The sequence below is a fragment of the Cibotium barometz genome, chromosome 32 (genome assembly GCF_041138505.1).
Source record: "Cibotium barometz isolate CiBa-2024 chromosome 32, ASM4113850v1, whole genome shotgun sequence".
NCBI classification, from domain to species: domain Eukaryota; kingdom Viridiplantae; phylum Streptophyta; class Polypodiopsida; order Cyatheales; family Cibotiaceae; genus Cibotium; species Cibotium barometz.
Genome location: NC_141077.1, coordinates 882,833 through 889,366, shown reverse-complemented (window position 1 = coordinate 889,366; position 6,534 = coordinate 882,833).

Here is a 6,534-nt window from a genome sequence, read left to right as displayed (position 1 = left end):
TTAATTTTTTTGAGAATGGTACGTCCATACACTTAGGTTGGTACTGCCGTACACTTAGGTTGGTACGGGCGTACGCTTAGGATGGTACACCCGTGGTAAATGTTTTTAAATTTTTTTTCTCGAGTTCGTACGATTGTACACTCAAAAGGGTACGCCCGTGAGACCTTAGGTGTGAACGGCCATGGCAAGTTTGAAACTTGAATTTGAAATTTGGAAGGAAGTGAGTGGGAGACAACTAAGATCCCCTCATTAACGCACGATGGGAGGGATAAGACTAAAGTTAGATGCTACCTCTAAATTAGTGGATTTTGACTAATTTAGAGACACTCTAACTTAACTAATGATTAATCTTCTTACTTCCACTATTAATCACTCTTTAACCCTCTTCTTTGCCTTCTAATTACTCCTAATTGGTGAGGAGTTTAAGCATGGAGATTTGATAGGTAGATATGGGAGCAGTAAGGTGGCAAATCAGGCTTGTCAAACTTGGCAAGGATGATGGAGCCACACGAGTGGCTTGCTAAACTACACATGGAGGCTGACATGGCCATAGTTGTAGCCCACCACCACAATGCTATGCTGTACGCATCCTGTGTCTACACGGTGACGACATGACCTTCATGACGTCGCCTTGGACCTTGCCAACCTCCCAATTGTACTAGAGCGCATGCTCAACTGTGTGTGTGATCGCCATGCAAATAGTGGGAGGGCCACACTCAAGAAGCTATGATGTGGGCGAAGGTGCAAGCACTCATTGGTAGTTTTTTTTTGGGAGGGGGGTAAAATACAATCAAAATAGGAAAAAAAGAAGAAAATAGAAGGGGGTAAAATATAAATAAAATAGAAAAAAAAGAAAATAGAAGGGGTATGCATGTTTAGTTCATTTTTTAAATAAAAGAAAAAGATAAAGGGATTTTTAATAAATTAAAAAGAGAAATAGGGTTTTTTTAAAAAAGAGAAAAATAGAGAAAAGATAGTTTTTTATTATATAAATAAGGAAAAAACAAAAAAAGGGAGAGTTTTTTATAAATAAAACTAAAAACTAAAAAATTAAAAAGGGATTAGGAAAAAAAGAAAAATATTTTAAATAAAAATTTAAATAATAAAACCAAATAAAAAACTTTAAGAAGCAAATATGGGTTATATATATGTATTTATATATAAAGGAGAAAAAAGAGAACTAGGGTAGGGGAATTTCGAAAATATATATTAAAGGGGAAAGGTAAAGCACTATGATTTTTAAAATTATATATATTAAATGGTAAAATAAATCACTATTATATAAATATATAGGGAGAAATAAGAATAAATAAATAAATAAAAAGAAAGATGGGGAAAAAGTTTTTTGTAAAAATCTTTAAGGGTTTAGGAAGAAAATTAAAGGAAGGGAAAGAAAGAAGGGTAGAAATTGAACAAGGGGAGGGGGAGTGCAATGAATATATTTGGGAAATTTAAAATGGAAAAAAGGAGGTGGCGTTGGGGGAGGAGGGTGTAATTTTTTTGGTGAAATTTAAAATAAAAAAAGGGGGTGGCATTAGAGCAATAAAGATGAGAAATAAGAAAAAATAAATAAATAAAAAGAAAAATTGGGAGAAAATTCTTTGTAAAAATATTTACAGCTTTAGGAGAAAAATTAAAGGAAGGGAAAGAAAGAAAGGTAAAAATTGAACAAGGGGAGGGGGAGTGCAATAAATATTTTTGGGAAATTTAAAATGGAAAAAGGGGGGTTGCATTGGGGGAGTGGTTTTTAAGAGGGGGCAGGGATGTTATGCGCACAAGCGTGCAGGCAAGTGGGCACATAGGCATGAAGGTGTGAGTGTAAGAGTGTATATATGGATGCGAGTGTGTGGGTTGTACGCACGTGTGCAGGGTGTATGTGTGCATAAGGTATATGCAGGTGAGTGTAAGAGTGCATGTGCACTAGCAAATATTGAAAACGGGTGTTTGCACACAGTGCAAATGGGGGTTCGCATGATGCGAGTGCAAGTGTATATGGATGCACGACAATGTGCGATTGTGCAATGGGGAGTGCATAGGTGCGTGAATGCGTGTGTGCACAAGAGGGTGCAAAGGTGTGTGCACATGCAAATGGGTGTGTGGAGTGCGCACGCATGTGAATGTAGAGACATAGGGTGTGGACACATGTTCATGCCAATGTAAATGTGGGTGCACGTGCATAGGTGAAAGTGTGTGAATGAAATAGCATTAGGAAAAATTCAAGCTCCAAATGGGCCCTTTTAGAGCCTATTAAAATAATATAAGGCCAGCCAATGAGAGTGCTTGGATTCTAGATCCATGTAACATGGATCTTTTTTGTCAAAGTGGTTCTCATAATTTTGAGCTCAAAAAAGAGAAATAAAATATATTGGCATAAAACTCAAAAATAGGAGAATGTCAGGCCTGAATATCACATACCAAAACGTATGATGTCAGAAGGAATATCAGGAAAAGAGGCCAGATTGATTGAAAGCTAGTTTAATTGAAGACTTTCTCCATAATTTGAACTTAGTTCTCTTCATTTCCTGCCTCTCTTACGTCACTTATTTCTGCCATATCTGCTTCATCTCTTGTTTTTCTTCTCTTAGCCTCTTTTTTCTTACATCTTAATAGTCTGGTAAACTTCGTTAAGCTATGTTTTCTAATCACGATTTCTTTGTGATTTTATTTTGTTTGTTATGCTCGTTAACCTTCCTGCGACAATGTCATTTGTGAAAACTTATAGGGTTATTTGTCAACTCAACTACAAGGAAAACGAAGTGCAAGGTTCACAATATTTCTTTAAAGTTTTATTTTCGTTATTTAGACTGTTGAGCCCAATGGAATGGTAATAATGTTATGTTTTCCCTTTGTAGATGAGCTCTAGGAGAAAACACATCTCCAGCATTGAAAGTGTGGAGCTTTTCAACAGGAAAGATGTTGATGGCAACTCGATCCCTTAGCAATTCAGGAAGTTAGACTAGATCATGATGAGACCCAACACTCGAGGTGCATTCAAGGTAAAATGAAAAGACATCGGTGATCCTAACAAGCATTGGAAAGGTAGGATCGTGGAGTTCTACAGTCACGCGGCTAAATGGTGCAATTGAGGTCCTTGTGCAGCACGTTTATATGCATACGGACATAATGCTACATCACCACAATGGAAGTATAAGATCTAAGACAAACAATAAGATTCAATAAGTGGTCTTTGTTTTTTGTGTTCAATACCTAATTATTTTGTGCTATATAGCTAAGTATTAAAATTTTATTGTAGTTTTATATCTATCGAATGCGGAGGAGTGGCAGAATGTAGAGTGCATCAGTGGATTTGTTCTTACACAAATATCATTGCAGCATACAAGAATAAGATAAGAACAATATGCACGCAGCAATGAAACCATCAACAGGTTCTAAGGACGTCCATCTAAGTATACCATTTAGTGCCTTTGGACAAATGTTTGCATCATGTGAGGGTCTCAAGAAAACAAGGTTAACATATCAAGTGAGGTCCCTTGATAATGATTAGATGAACCAATTTTTGGGGGAGGGATGGGATGTAAAGAGGACCTCTGTAAGATGCCATTGAATACAAAGTAACAATGCCAGATGTTATATTCAGGTGAAATCAAAACATAAAGTTTGTTTGTGTTTGTAGAAAATTCTATTAGGGTGACATCCGTTACTTTTTAGCATTGATTGTCTTTATGACTAGGTATTTCATTGGGAGAGGCAAACATTATGCATGCAATTTCGTTACAAAAGATGGTGACTATGAAGAGGCGATGAGAAAAGCTTGGATCCATTGGCCTTTCTTAGACAAGAGATCGAATTGATGTGTAGTGATGCATCAAGGGATTTCTATTTTAAGTTAGATGGTAGGAAAATCGAAAGCAAGAGTGAATCTTCCAAAACCTTCTCTGTTTGTATCGAACCACATATTCTACAGGTTGTGGAATCACCTTGAGATTGTAACCTTTCCATCCTATAATAAAATTTCAAGAGTTATCTTTGGTCTATATGTTGTTGTATAAATGTTACTTATTTCTTCTTTTTGTATTTTTTTCTTTCTATTTGCACTTGATCTTTGTTGCCTCTTTGAAATCTTATCTTGGGTAAAGTGTCAAGAAAAAATCTTACAATGTTTTTTATCTTTGTTGCATAAGGTTATTTGATTAAATTCATTAGATTTTTTCAATGAATTAAAAGATTTAGATGAGTTTTATTTCCATGTGAATGCATTCAGAAGGTGGTGCCCTTTCTCTGCAAGGAGCATCTAGCTAGAATCAAGTCATTAATGGGCACATCATAGAGAACATACGTGTTACCTTTGGATAATGATGATGCTAGCTGACTCTATATAGGAAGTCAAACAATTTCTCTTGAGGAGTCTCTACAACTTCATCCAAAAGCTACTCCTCAATCTCCAACAGATCCATCTACAAGCAAGTGTTGATGTCATGACTACATAGATGTGTAAAAAAATAGTCAACAAAACAAGACAACTACCCTATAAGGACCCTGAGGCTTGAAGAATTTAATACAATGCGATATGAGGCCAGACTTATAGTCGCATTATGTTGATTTCTTAACAAAAGGACCAATAGTGTATAAATAATTAACATTTAAGAGAAACTAACCTTTAAGAACACTAATAGGACCACGTGGCTTCAGGGATTCAATACAACGCGATGTAGGGTCAAAGTTAAAGAGCAATACCACAGATAGTGTTGTGTTGATTTCCTATCAAAAGGGTCAATGACGTACAATTACGAGAAACCAGCCTTGAAGAACACTAATACCACAAGACAACGGAAGGCATTCAATATAACGTGATGTGAGGCCAGATTGTGAAAGGAATGGCACCTATTGCATTGTGTTGATTTGGACTTGAAATTGTCAGTTGTGCTCAAAAAACCAACAACGCATAAGATTTAGACTTGTATGAACATGAGCCTTTTAAGAGTTGTTCAATGCAATTTGTGTCCCACGGTTCACAAGCACTGATAATATAAATACATATGCTAGTGAGATGGGAGTGACATTGATGTCCTCCATTGTCCGAGCTTACGTTGACCTGGGGGTGAAGAGATGCTGCTAGGAGAAAGGAAAATGGGAGATATGGATGAAAGGAAATGCCTACAAGAACCCTTCAAGCACAAACCAACTACATGATGCTAGAATAGCACATGGCCACTACTGCATCTACCTCATGCATAAACAAGTACTTGCATACCCTGATAAATGCACTCGAGCCGCACAAATTCATACAGAGTGCCTCGAGTGCCTGCCTGTACTACCCCAAATACAATCGGCAAAGCGCTTGCATATACTGCCTCAAATATAATCTTGATTACTGTCCTCATAATTTTATGAAACCTGTTCGCAACTCAGAATGCACGGAATGCCCGAGTGGAAACAACAAGATAGGAAAAGAATAGGTGAGGAACTTACAAACTTGTATCGGGAGCGGGCAAAACTCCACGCTGGGCGGGAAAGAGGGTGAAAAACCAGCAGCAATGGTGCGCTGTGTTCGAGCAACCAGAATAGACGCCACCTGCTAAGAACTTACGCACTTGTATTGGGCGGGAAAAACTCCACGCTGTTTGCAGTAGAGAAGAGGGTGGGCAAAGAACCAACACAACACTGGTGCGTTGTGTTCGAGCAACCAAAATAAATGCCACCTGCTAGGAACTTACGCACTTGTATTGGCCAGCCTCGAGCAGGCAAAACTCCACGCTGTTTGCACAGCAGCAGAGGGCAGGAAAGAAAGCAACAGCAATGGTGCACTATGTTTGAGCAGCCAAAATAGACGCCACCTGCTATTATCGGCAAAGACCACAATGCAGCAACCCATGAATATCAGGTGCAGGTCGAGCTTGCAAGGCAAGGGTGTCGTGGAGGGCTTTGATTGAGATGCACAATAGTAGTAGCAGCAAAAGCGTGCTGCCTGCAGCAGCAAATAAAAACGAGCATGAACCTCCAAGAAAAAACCCCACGCTGCGGCAGGTTGAAGAAGCTTTGTTCAAACTATCAAGGTAGATTTCTGTTGGCAGTAGCCCGCAGCAGCAACCGGGCAACCGCCCTCCTATAGAGCCACATGTAAGCATCGCCAATTGTCAGGGCCAGCCAAATGTTAGATAGAGTGCTTTATTATAAGAACGGCGCTTCCTTAACATCAAGTCGGGGCACATTATCATGGGGGGAATCACAGCACCAACGGATACTACAAGCAAGCAGTATAAAATGATGGATCTTGAGCTTTGCAAGGCTGGCTGCGATTGTATCATATTTTTTCTTTGAAATAAAGCAAGACTATTGTTTTGTTTTCTTTCTATATATGCGTCTTCCTGATTGTGTCTCTGTATATTCATTTCCGTTTCATATGTTATGTTTAGTACTAAGGTTATCTGTTAAGTCATCGTGTCTTTGCACCAATCAGTCTAGTAGTTTTCAGTAGCCTGTGTGCTATGTCTATTTTGTGTTGGGTCCATATCCGCTTGGTGTATGCTACGTGTATAAGCAAAGACTCTCAGCAGGTTGTTCGGTGGAATAAGC